The sequence below is a fragment of the Lissotriton helveticus genome, chromosome 2_1 (genome assembly GCF_964261635.1).
Source record: "Lissotriton helveticus chromosome 2_1, aLisHel1.1, whole genome shotgun sequence".
In the NCBI taxonomy this organism is placed as follows: Eukaryota; Metazoa; Chordata; class Amphibia; order Caudata; family Salamandridae; genus Lissotriton; species Lissotriton helveticus.
Genome location: NC_136059.1, coordinates 780,993,998 through 781,008,106, shown reverse-complemented (window position 1 = coordinate 781,008,106; position 14,109 = coordinate 780,993,998). Strand labels below are relative to the sequence as shown.

Below are 14,109 nucleotides of genomic sequence, written 5' to 3'. Positions count from 1 at the left end.
AAAACTTGGTAATAACCAACCAGGAAGTAAAGTAGCCCAAGCTACAGGAGAAAAAACTTCCACACTCATGACCATCCTAGTCATTTTGTATAGCCCAAACTGCAGCCAATCAGGCGACAGCACCCACCAAAAGGTTCTCCTCAGAGGCTCAGGCTCTCAGATTTTCTCGCACAGGAGTGATGGTAAACCAATGTAGTCTATGAGCCTCTGAGGGGAGGTGGGCGGGTTGCAAGTGAATCTATGAAAGACACCAATACTGGATAACCACAAATTACAGGTAAGTAACTATTGTTCTTCTCCAGTATTGGGGTGTCTTTCATAGATTCACATGCCTGAATCAGAGTAGATAGCAGCAAATATCCGTACTTGGAAGACGCTATTTGGGTAAACAACCTTTACAACGCAACTTTTACAACGTAGTGCCTTTACAACGCGGTATTTACAAAGCAAACCATTACAACGCATTGCGCTGGGGGGGCGCTCTAGGATAGGGAATAGATTTAATTTACTATCCAACACCTTCCGTACTATCCACGGGGACTGGAGTTGGAATAGTAAATTAAACTATTCACTATCCAGCACCCCAAAGCACTATGCGTTGTAAAGGCATGCGTTGTAAAAACAGCATTGTAAAGGCATGCGATGTAAAAGCATGCGTTGTAATGTCATACATCCCGCTATTTGTAGCAGAAGCTTGTACATATGAAAAAACACATAATCATATAATAAAAGTCTCATTTCTAACAGCATGAAAAGTGCAGTTACCTGAGAATGTATATAATAAAAAAGCACGAATAAGCGTCTGAAAAGCAGTAAGAGGGGGAGGGAAACAGAGGCTCACCTTATCTGAAAAGATTCCGCAGAACTGCTTGACCCACTGAAGCATCAGTCTCTCTGGCTGCATCCAAACAATAGTGCTTGGTGAAAGTATGTCTGCTGGACCAGGCTGCTGCTCTGCAGATGTGCTGAAGAGGAACGCCAGCGAAAAGAGCAGTCGAGGAAGACATGGCCCTCGTAGAATGAGCCAGTGGAGCTGCCTGCAAAGGTCTTCCTGCTTGTATATGACAAAAGTCAATAGCTGCAGAGATCCATCTTGCTATTGTTTGTTTAGACACTGCATGACCTTGACGAATTTTTCCATAGGCGACAAACAATTGATCAGATTTGCGTATTGTAGAGCTCCTTTGAAAATAGAACTTTAAACACCTCTTGATGTCTAGTGTATGCAATGCCCTTTCCGCAGGGGATTGTGGGTCAGGAAAAAATGTCCTTAAGATAACAGGCTCGTTCAGGTGAAAATCCAAAGGCACCTTAGGCATGAATTTTGGGTTTGTGCGAAGCACTACTGAAGAGGAAGTGAACTGTGAGAAAGGTGGATGGACCGTGAAAGCCTGGACATCACTGACTCTTCTAGATGAGGTCAAAGCCAACAAAAGCGATACTTTCCATGTAAGAAATTTTAAATCCACTCAGTGAATTGGTTCAAAAGGGTGGCGCATGAGTTGCGCTAACACTACATTGAGATGCCACGATGGCGGTGGACGACGACCCGGAGGAAACATTCTGAAAAGTCCTTTAAAGAATTGTTGTATTATTCTTGAAGAGTAAAGTAAAGTGGACCCATCCTGACGATACCTTGAAATGGCTGCTAGGAAAACCTTTAGAGTTGCATGAGATAATCCCGATTTTGCCAGATGTAAGGAAAAAGGCAATATCTGTTCTGGCTTTGCCTGAAAAGGATGAATCCCAGCCGAGTGACACCACATACAGAATCTCTTCCATTTAAGTCTGTATGTTTTGATCGTAGCAGGTGCTCTTGCTTTGGCTAGTACCTCCTTGCAATCTGCAGGGATATTCAGATGGGCGAATTCAATGTACTCAGGCGCCAGGCCGCTAATTTCAGAGATGTCGGGTCCGGATGGTAAATCTGACCATCCTGGATGGAGAGGAGATCCGGAATTGGTCGAAACTGGATTGGTTTGCACTCCGATAGGAGAAGGAGCTTGGTGAACCAGTATTGGCGAGGACACTTGGGGGCAATGAGAATCAGGCGACACGTTCTTTTTTAATCTTCCGAAGAACCCTGGGAACCAACGGTATTGGAGAAAAGGCGTAAGCATATATTTGAGACCAGTTGATCGAAAACGCATTCCCCTGAGAGTCCTTGTGAGGATCCCAGCTTGCAAAGAATAGGCATTTGCTGTTCTTCTTGGACGCAAAGAGGTCTAGATCTGGATGACCCCACTGTTGAAAAATCCGATCCACCGTTGGTTGATGAAGTTCGTGGGTGGACACCGTTGTCCTGCTGAAAGTGTCCGCAAGAACGTTTGCCGTTCCCGGTACATGGACCGCCACCAGATTGATTCTGTGTCGTATTGCCCATGCCCATATATCTTGGGCTTCCTGAGATAGAAGGACCAATCTCGTTCCTCCTTGTTTGTTCAAATAGTGCATGCTTGTAGTATTGTCTGTGCGAACCAATACTGTGGCCCCTTAAACAATTGCGCGAAAGGACATGAGGGCTATAAAGATGGCTCTTAGCTCCAATAGATTGATGTGCCAGACCTTCTGTTGAGGACGCCATCTCCCGCTGACCGTCAGCCCTTGAAGATGTGCTCCCCAACCTTCGAGGGATGCGTCCGTGGTGATTGTGAAGTTTGGTGCGTCTTGAAGGAACGCGCAACCCTGTTGTAAATTTCTCTTTTGAATACACCAGAGAAGAGCACCTCGGATGCGAGGGGTGATCCGGATGAGGTCTTCGAATGAGCCAGAGACCTGCAGCCATTGCAGGTTGAGTTCTTCTTGAAGAGGCCTCATCCTGAGGCAGCAATTCGGTATCAAAGAAGAGACCAACCCCAGAAAAAACTGAAACTGACTTTCTTGAGAGTAAAGTCCGAGCCATGTCCTGTATTTTTCTTGTCTCTCGTCCGATACAAAATTTTGGACCAGCTGTGTGTCCAAGGTTGCTCCCAAGAAATCTTGTCTTTGGGACGGTTCTGACTGTGAATTGCTGAAATTGATGGAGAGACCCAGTGACTGGAAGAGAGACAGACACCCCTGGATAGGGTTGTCTGTGTCTGCGTAAGAACTCGCCTTGATAAGGCAGTCGTCTATGTAGAGAAACATTTGTATTCCCTCCAGCCGGAGGTGTGCTGCTACCGGAGCCAGGACCTTTGTAAACACCCTGGGTGCCGAACGCAGCCCAAAGGGGAGGACCTTGAACTGATAATCCCTGCCAGCCACCCTAAATCGCAGGAACTTCCTGTGACGAGGTAAAATGGGGATGTGGAAATATGCATCTTGGAGGTCCAAAGTGGCCATGTATTCTCCCGCCGAAAGAAGATGCAGTATTTCTTGGAGTGATAGCATCCGGAACGTTAGCTTTTTCAAATACTTGTTTAGGGCACGGAGATCCAGAATTGGACTCCATTCCCCAGACTTTTTCTTTATCAGAAAGAATCTGGAGTAGAATACTGTTCCTCTCTGAACCCGAACTTTTTCGATTGCTCCCTTTTTTAACATCAAATTGATCTGGGAAAACAACTCTTTGAGATGAGCTGGAGGTGGGCCCCTTGGGGGGACATTTGGAGGAAACTTTTTGAATTCGAGGACATGGCCCTTGGCCACGATGTCCAAGACCCACCTGTCTGACGTTATTGAGGACCACTTTGAGTAGAATTTTGAGATTTTTCCTCCAATTTTTATGTGAGACTGCGACAGTAGCGGTGGCAGGTGATGACACTCATTGTCTTTTATCCTTTCTCGGTAGGCAGGCTTTCTCTTGTTTTGGGAATAATTAGTGTTGCGCTGGTCGTAGGACTGGTAACGTTGAGTTTGATAACGTTGATTCCCTTGCCTGTAGGAGGACTGCTGATTATAACCTCCTCTAGTAGTGGACGATCCACGTCCTCTCGCACCTCGAAAGGGCGGCTTCTGAAATTTTAAGGTGCCCAGGGATCTAGCTGTCTCCGTGTCCTTTTTGATTGTCTGCAAAGCTTCCTCTACTTGCAGGCCAAACAAAAACTCCCTGTCGTAAGGCATGCCTAACACCTTAGCTTGAACCTCCTGGCTGAACAAAGTCGCTCTTAGCCAGCCTTGCCTGCACAAGACAGCAGCTCCTGCTAACTGTCTGAATCCAGTTGAAGCCACATCAACTGCAGAGTCAATCATCTCAGCCGAGATCCTCTCACCTTCCTGCAATATTTTCAGGGCTTCTGTCTTGGAGGGATCTGGAAGCATGTTGACATATGGCGATATGTCAGACCACATTTGCCGGTCATATCTGCCCAGGATGGCTGATGAGTTGGCAGCCCGGACTGTAGTTGCTGCCATTGTTGACACACGCTTCTCAATAGCATCCAGATGCCTACCGTCTCTATCCGGTGGGGCTGCGATTGGAGAGGAAGGATTTCTAGATCTCTTTTGTGCAGCCTGTATGATCAACGAATCCAATTTCGGGTGTCCTACAAGGCAAGCTGGGGACTTTTCAGGAGATTTATATTTTTTATCAATCCTCTGCAGTACTGGAGGGATAGATGCAGGAGTAGACATAACCTTAACTCCCTCTTTCCAGATGAAATCAATAATAGGTATAGACTTAACCTGCTTCCTTGGCTGGTCCTTGAAATCAAAGAGGAAGCATTCCTGCTGTGTAGTCTCCATGTCAATATGGAAGCGTTTTGTAGCTCTTTCCATTAGTAGATGGAATCCTCCCACGTCTACTGGAGGTGAATCAGCGGTAACCGGAGGTGAAGGAGAAGGTGTTTGGACCTGATAATCGTCCCACTCCGACATCATGGATCCGTCATCGACTTCCCCTTCTCTCTCTTCTTCATTAGAAGTATGTTGTTCTTCAGGCTGATGGGACGCTACAGGTGGAGGCGACCTTGGAGGTCTTAAATCAGATATGATAATGATAATGATGATAATGATAATGATAATGATATTTATAAAGCACGCAAATACCAAAAATGGTGTCTCGGCGCTAGATCCGTGAGGAAACCCCAACCGACACCCCTCACTGAAACAACCAAGTTTTCAAATTTTTTCTAAAGCTCATAAGAGAGCTAGCCATCCTAATCTCAGGTGGCAACAGATTCCACAGCTTAGAGGTGCCGTGCTGGAAACTCCGTCCTCCCCAATGCAATGTCAGAATTTTTGGCACTGTTAGTAGTTTTGCACCCGTAGAGCGGAGTGATCTGCCTGGCTGGTACCACACGAAAAGCACCTGCAGGAACAATGGACCCTTCTGTGTCAGGGCTTTAAAGGCCACACAAGCGCCTTACATTTGATCCGTTGCACCACTGGAAGCCAATATAGCTTCGGAATCTCTTCTGAGATGGAATTATGACGAGGTAGGCTCAGCAAAAGGCGAGCCGCTGAATTTTGGACTGCCTGAAGTTTTCTTGGGCACTGCTTCTGGGCATTCAAATAAAGCCCGTTACAGTAATCCAACTTGGACTGTATAAGGGAGGTGATGACCATTTTTTTGGTTTCCTCAGGGATGCAAGGAAGTACCTTCTTGATTTTTTTTATCAGGAAGTAAGAGGCAGACACGATGGCATTGGTTTGTTGAATGAACGTCAGTCTGTTATCCATCAAAATGCCCAGATTTTTAGTTTTTGCCGTTGGAATGGGCGGCGAGCCCATTTCTACAGGCCACCAAAGATTGCTCCAGGAAGGTTGTAGATTGCCAAAAATCAACACTTCCGTCTTCTCGGAGTTTAGTTATAGCAGTGACTACTCATCCAGATGTTAATGGCGGCCATGCAGTTATGAAATTGCACAGCAGGGGAGCTCTTTTTTTTATGAGCTGCAACCACAATTTGAGAGTCATCTGCGTATGATGTTAAAGAGAAGCCGTAATCCCTGACCAGCAACGCAAGTTCGGCGACGTAGACATTGAACAGCAATGGACTCAACGAGCTTCCCTGCGGAACTCCACAAGGCAGCACGTAAGGCTGCGAATTAAACCTGTCGAGTGACACCGTTGATCTCCTCTCCTGAAAAAAGGAGGCCAGCAGGGCCAACGCCATGCCATCCACACCTAAAGTTTTTAAACGGTGAATCAGGAGAGTATGATCAATGGTGTCGAACGCGGCGGAGAGATCGAGTATGATTAGTGCAGCAGTGCCTCCACCGTCCATAACCGCTCTAATTTCTTCGGTCGCCTTAATGAGTGCTGTCTCGGTACGGGGGTGATATGGGCATTTGCACCACAGGTGTAGGAGGAACAGAGTCCACTGACTCAGACGGTGGAAAACGTCTATAATAATCATTTAGCATGTGCGGCAGATTTGTTAGCAATGCTACTTGCATCTGAGCTGAGAGGACATTAGTAACAGATGATGTCACCTGCTCTGACGAATGTTGGTCATCTTGATCGCCCTCTTGGTATTTGATGTTTAATTCTGAAGGACATGTAGCTGTCCCAAATCTTTCATCCATGTCAGAATCCTCTTCACTATCTTCAGAATCCTGTAACTTGTCAGGGACCTGTAGGGGTACCGTTTGAGGTGCCAGGCGTAGAGGAGATAAAGGTTCTAGGCCCGATCCGCGTCTCTGAAGCAAGGATGGCCTTGGTGTTGACGTAAAAGCCATAGACGGTGACCAAACCTGCATGGTGGTACATGTCGACAGTTGCGGCGTCGACGGAGGCCCCATCGACAGGCTCGTCGATCGGAGCTTGGCTCCAGCTGATGCAGAGGTCGTCGACGACGATTGAGTTGTCTTCACCGACGAGGAAGGTTTCGTCGACGACGGTGTCTTCGTCGACGATGGAGTCTTCGTCGACGATGGAGTCTTCGTCGACGGTGATGTTTGTCGACGGCGATGGAGCAGCCGTCGACGGTGGTGTCAACGAAGCTATTGTTGACAGAAACTTCTTCAGCTTGTCCTCCGACGGGGCGCTGATGATGGCAGATGAAGCTTCTTTCGTCGACGAGATAGGCCTGACAGCAAAGTAGACCATCGTCGACGGTGAAGACGCCGTCGACATTAACATTTCAGGCTTAGATGAAGTGAAAGTTACCGTAGACGTAGATGTTGCGTCGACGGGGATCTTCGCCGACGAAAGAGTCGACGACGGCATCGTCGACGACAGGGTGTGTTTCTGAGGTAAAGTCTTCTCAGAAGTTGTCCTTTGAGGTAATGTTTTAGTTGTTCTTCTCGGGGGGGGGTGAATGACCCAAGTTTGCCCTTAGTAGGGGGATTAGCCTTAGTAGTGGCAGGCCTCTCAGACCCCATAGAAGATTGTTGCCTCTTTACAATCTTGGCCCCAGGAGAAGACAACACCTCTTCAGCAGCTCTCTTCCTAGAAGCTGTAGTAGACCCAGAGGCAATACTGCCTACCTCAGAAACAGGATCATCTTGATACTTGAGCTTTTGTAGCCACAAAAGCAGGTGGCCCTCTCTGTCCCTGAGATTCTTCTGAGGGAAGGTCCTACATATCTTGCAGTCCTTCACTTGATGGGCAGGGTACAGGCAGTAAATGACCTTCTTGTGGGGATCTTCTTTAAAAAGCCGGAGCTTACCACAAGAGTTACAAGGCCTGAATAAAGATTTCTTAGATGAAGAGATCTTCAAAACCAGATTCCTGAAGGAAATTAGAGAAATACTGAGCAGAGCTCAGGGAGACTCCCTTCACACGACGTGCGGTAGAAAATCTGAGAACCTAAGCCTCTGGGGAGAACCTTCTGGTGGGTGCTGTCACCTGATTGGCTGCAGTTTGGGCTATACAAAATGACTAGGATGGTCATGAGTGTGGAAGTTTTTTCTCCTGTAGCCTGGGCTACTTTACTTCCTGGTTGGTTATTACCAAGTTTAATTTTTTATGTTATTATGGCATATTATTGCTTTTTTATGTACCGTGGGACTCCCACTCCTACGACGGGGAATGATTCAGGCATGTGAATCTATGAAAGACACCCCAATACTGGAGAACTCTAGCTACTCCCAAAAGACATATCAGCAAGCTTGTAAATAACAATTGCCCATTCCTCCACAATGGTGGGCTCCCGTGTGAGGCCCTGAAAAGTGAGCTCATTTATAAATATGCTGCTGGTAAGAGCTCATGCTTTAGCAGAGCCACGAGCAGCGAACAAGATGTTTCCTCGTGCTATTAGTGCAGTCCATCACGTATGGGTGATCTGTGTTGTACGCATCAAACACGAGTAGTCCAGGTAGAGATAAAAGTTGTAGTTTATTACTACCACATACCCACATCCAAAGGGCCGTCTGGCAGGCTCTCACTCCACAGGCAACAGCCGTTACCCCTGAATTCCAGAACCCACCTTCAACCATCAAGAATACATATATAAATAAACAATGGAGTACATGTCATTACCATAAGAGATGTAAAAGTAGGTAACAGTACCATAAGTAGTGTGAGTACAGGTAAGTGTCAAGTAAACATATAAGTGGTGTGCATAATTTTCTCTTTTTGAAACAACGTTATGCATCCATGCCAAGTTAGAGCTGGCTTCCTTTCCCCTTAACAAAGTAAAATGAACGATACCTGTGGTACAGTGCGGAGTTATTAAATATGCCCAGACCTTTTTTTCCAGAAATTCATACACATCCAGACCCGATGAGAGAGCACTTGGTACCCTCTCCTTTAACAATCGGTTGGCTCTTTCCACCAAACCATTAGAAAAGAGACTGTACAATGCAACTTGCACATGCTGAATATCAAAACCCTCTAAGAAACCTTCAATTTTTTGGGAAACAAAAAGCAAGCTGTTGGCAGTTACAATGCACTTGGGGGCTCCCTCCACTTTAAAAACTCTTGTAAGAAATTGTAGTGCATTGTTGGTATTTGGAGCATCCACGAGGGAAAAATATATCAATTTGGAAAAGTATTCAATTAACACAATGAGGAACCTCAAGTCTGACAATAGCAAATTGAATAGACCTGCAACGTTCAAGCAACTTTGTCGCAAGCAATGAAAGGCAATGAAACTGGAAACATCAGTTTAGTAGATGACTTCCAATGCTTGTCTGACACCTAACACTGACTATCAATCATTCTGTAGAATTTCTTGCAAGTGGCACATATGTCCAAGTGTTCCTCATGAGCAATATTTACAATAAAACCGTATATTCTTGTGGGGGGTAAGAACAATTCATTTCTCATGCACACTCTCACATAACCGCTCTGGTGAAATTTGATGGAAATCTTTCATTTCCCCAGACAAACCCCTTTCCCTGGGCCAACCCCTTTCAATAAAGACAAAAACTTTACATAAAACCAGCTCTTTCTCCGTGGCCTCCAGCCACTCTTTTTTTCCGATATGGAGCCCAGATGCCCCTGAATTGCATCAATGGTTACAGCAACACACTCCCTTTCAAACTCTGTCCATGGAGTTGGGTAAAGGTAGACGAGACAGGCAATCTGCCTGAAAGTTTTTTTCTTCCTTGGATATACTTCACTGTTACATCATACTCTTGTAATATGGATAAAAGGTCTCACTAGGCAGACAGAGGATTAACCCAAACCATTGCCACCCAATAAGTACACATCAAACGCTGTTCCCAAGATGGAAGTTTTGAACGTTTGCACTCCCCAAATATAAGCAAGGGCTTCTTGCTCTATACTACTATAATGTATCTCTGCCTCCTTAAGTATCATTAAAGAGAATGCCACAGTTTTTTCCTTTCCTGATACCCATAGACCAAATGCTTCTCCAATGCCTCTCAGACTGGTGTCCACAGTGATAAAGGATTTACCACTTGACAAAAAAGCAATCAGCGCAGGCGCATTAATCACCAGACCTTTTACTTTGTCAAATGCTTCATTCACCTCTGATGACCATTTAAACTTTCAACCTTTTTTGAGCATGATCTCATGGGATGTACAAATAGGGCATAACCATTGAACTAATCTAGCATTGTCCTCACATAATCCTAGGAAGGAGAGCAAGGCATCTTTGCCAGTGGAAGGAGGTTCCTTAACTAGGACCTTGACATTGCTGAACTTTGGCTTGATTCTATCTCCAGATACAGTATGCTCAAAGACGCAACCTGTCGCACCACCAACTGGCATTTCTCAGGCTTAACCGTCTTGCCCCTGTCCTGTAAAATACTTAGGGGCATATCATCAAGTGCCTTATCTCCGCTTTTTTGGCTTTAAAAGCCAGAAAAGCGGAGATAATGTTTTCGCCCGATCAACAAGAGGGTGCTAACATGCATAATCGCATGTTAGCACCCTTTTTCCCTTTGCATCTCTAATGAGATGCAAAGTGGGCGTTCCTTCCCAAAATAACTGGAGAAATGTCGCTAACCGACATTTCTCCAATTATCAATGGGCACGCCAACAAGCATAGCGATAAGAAAAGTAGCGCTAACCGCGGTTATCACTACTTTCCTTACGCCTGCTTTTAGTTTGACTTAGCCATGATACCCAATGGAAGGTGGATATCATGGTTAAGTCTACCCTGTCCTATCATCAACAAAGCGCCAAACATTGTGCGATTATCGAAGGAATCCCAGTGATAATTGCACACTTGGCAGCTAACTCGGTTGTTTTTATCACTCTGGAGATAAGCGTTGCTGATAGCGCGCTATCTCTGTGATAAAAACAAGCGATAGTCGGCGATCATTATCCTAGCGCTAAGTGCGCTTAGCGATAATTATCCCCGGTTGTTGATGATGTGCCCCTTAGTACTTTAAGTACAATCTCTCAATGTTGTTCTTTGTTTTTCGTGAAAAGGAGGCTGTCATCTTGGAATGCCTGCACATTGGGCATAGCGCCAAATGATGCATCCATCATTTTCTGAAAAACGCTGGCCGTTGAGGCCTGGCTGAACGGCAGCCGTAAATACTCAAACGCCCCAAAGGGTGTAACAGAAGTAGTAAGTGTTTGAGATTCTGGCCACAGGCCAATCTGGTGGTATGCAGAACGCAAATCTACGGTGGATAAATATTCAGAGTTCCCCACATTAGCTATGACCTCTTTTATGTGTGCCAAAGAATGGCAGGTCAGAAAACCATTCTGGTTGAGTGACCGCAAGTCAACACTGGGTCTAAGGTCACCCAAACGTTTCTTCAACAAAACAATTGACAAAACTGAATCAGAGGAGTCCATGGATTGAATTACTCCTTCAGAAAATAGCACATCCAGAAGAGTCTTCAGACCACTCCTGACACTAAGCGGTATGTGATGAACATTTTGTACCACAGGCAGGGCATTCTCTTTTAGCTTAATTTTATGTTCTAAACCCCTGATAGTCCCAGTTTCATTCTTAAAGACATTCAGAATCTTGGAAATCATTACCAGAACAAATAGATACAACAGGCAATTCTCCCAACACAATAGGCAGATCACATCCTGACCGCAAGTGAATGTCCAGCTTGGCTAGGTCCAACCAACCTACAATGTTTCGTCCTTTAACCGCCACATAAACCTATATACCCAGACATTCTACATGAGTTTGGAAATAGCCAAACAAAACTAAATATTGCTCCTCAAATGCATGTGGGCTGATATCTGGTGTATTCAATTTCACTGAATCAGACCGCATCATAAAACGTGGTGCCTGCAAAAATGGTAACTGGTGCACCTGAGTCAGCAATCACCAGTATATCTTAATTATTAATAGCTGCTTGTCACAGAGCCCTTTGATTTTCTATTCTCTTCCTCCAAGGTCTGGACTATCTATTGTTAGGCAATCATTGGTAAACATATCAACACATTCTAGCATTTTTCCATCTTCAGTCAGTTTAATACTGTTTGACCTTGGCACCTCCACCAAGTTTTTAAATACTGTTTGAAAATGACCAATATTACGTTACAGGTTACATTTCTTGCCCAGTGTCCGACAAGAAAGACTGTTTCCTAAATGCCCCTTGAAACCAAATCTAAAACATGTTATTCCTTCTTGGCCTAATGTTTTTAAAATTCACCACACAAATTGGTGTTTCTTGTGAGACATAGCTGACTGGTAATGAACCCTACTGACGTGAAATCTGTGATGTTACAATGGACCGTTCTATACTTTTAGTGATGTCTATAGTTTCTTTCAAACAAGGATTCCTACATGTCAGCAAGCTCATAAGGACCTTTTTGGAAAAATGATTGAACAAGAAATTGGTCTCTTATGTATATGTCTTCATTGTTTTCAAATTTGCATGTGTCAGCAAGCAACCCGATTGCCACAATATACTCCTCTATAGACTTCACTCAATGTTTACATTACAAGAAATTATGTCTCTTCAAAAGGACGCTAGACTGCTCCTCAAATGTGTTTGCAAGTCTTGCTTTAGCCTCCAACTACACATTCCATGCTACTCCTTCAGCTGGTGCTGGGAAAATAGGTAGGGTGTCAAAAACCCTCTGCCCTGCTGTTCTGAAATGATTAAAATTGTGCTAATTTCCTGGACGGATTGTAACCACTACCATCAATAGCTGCAAGATAATTTTCAAAAACGAAGGTCCATTGTTTGCATTTTTTTTACGGTAAAATTGAGGATGCTTTATTTGGGGTTCAAAAGAGTGTTTTGCCAGTCATTCTTAAGGTTCCTCTAGATGAATGCAATCTTGCAAATGACAATTAACACCAAGTCAACAAGACTAGTGTAATTGCTGAAAACGTTCACTGATCCATTTGCACATTGCTTATAATGCTTAGAAAAAGGACTTGGACATTATCCAGAGGAGGTGCAAAGCATTTTCTTTCACCAACCTAATGACTTGGTTAAAACAAGCCCTCCACTCAAGAGTCGGGTCGAATAGATGAACAAAGCTGAAGGCAATACCAATCCAAATACACGCAACTCATTCCTTTTGTGTGGATGAAAAAGCAGCCGTCAGTGATGATCAATTCAATGTGCTTAATGTAGGTCGTTAGCATTTCTCAATTTCTAAGCCGTCCTTAAAGAAAATCTATATGGCGTCACTCCATCTTCACAGTAATCCAGCAATCCAACCATACCCTCTGGGAAACAATTTTACCTGGTGTAGAACTGATAGTTCTTGAAGTTTGTGAGTATAACTTTGACTTTCTCAGCAGCTCCCGACATGAATGGTTTCACCCGATCAGGCTTGGTCTCTTCAAGTTTGGCCTTTATTGATTTCATATATTCTTTAATATAGTGTTGGTCGGATTCCATGGTAAAGCCAGTCTCCTGAAGGTGATGGTTCAATACTATGTCAACACCTCTGACTGTTGTTGGATCTGACCCCTCAATGTCTGTGCACTCTATCGACACATTCCCCCCGAAAAGTGCATCGTCAATACCCCCTTCCGTCTGGTAACAACCTTTCCCTCCACCTCAATGCAGATACCGTTACAAGTTTCCTTAATTCTGTAGGTGTCAGAAAACAGCTCATCTCCAGTGAGCAAGTCCTTGTAGATGATCATGGTTTCGGGAGGAGTAGGGGCGTCTCGGAATACGGGCGGGGTAAGCGCACGAGGAGGGACCAGCGCGACAGAAGGAGGACAGGAAAGCATTGTTTGCATTTGATGTCTGGTTTGCCAGCTCTTTGAAGAAATGGAGGTGGTTGTATAGCTATCTGTACAGTTGCCATAATATCTTAAATTAATTACCCACCTAAAATCAGAGGCACCACTCAGGATGTATGTATATATCTAGGTGCATTGTGTGATCTACAAAAGGTCTTGTCAGACTGTTCAAAGATAAGAGGTTAATCACACACACTTAAACACACATAAACAATAAGTTTGGGATCCAATCAAATGTGGCATCGTATTTCAAATGTTGCCAGAATATACCACAAGTACTCAGAGCTAAAGACTTCCAGGTCCAATCCAATGAACAAGTTACTTACCTTCAGTAGCAATATATCTGTAAGAGACATATATTAGTTATAGATTCCTTACTGTAGAATTACCCCCAGGCGTCCGACTGGTTCCGGAGATTTTTTCGTCAGCAGTACCCCTACACGTCAGTAGGTGGCATCGGTCGACTCTGTGTTCATCGCTGGCGTTGTGATCGCTGGAATGACGTTGCTGTACCTACTTAGACGCCGTCCCTGCCTGCTGAAGTCAGTTCTTTACACGACATTCTACGCCAGAAGCGCTGAGCCATGCAAAACACTGACAACTGGTGCACAAAACTAGGGCCCTTGAAGGGAGTCTCTTACTCTAGAAG

The 14,109-nt window shown here is 44.7% G+C and overlaps 1 pseudogene; it reads right to left on the bottom strand.

Annotated features, from left to right (window-relative positions):
* Positions 1–12,809: 12,809 nt before the first annotated feature.
* LOC144819503 (translationally-controlled tumor protein homolog) lies at positions 12,810–13,373 on the bottom strand (annotated as a pseudogene).
* Between the last annotated feature and the right edge of the window lie 736 nt (positions 13,374–14,109).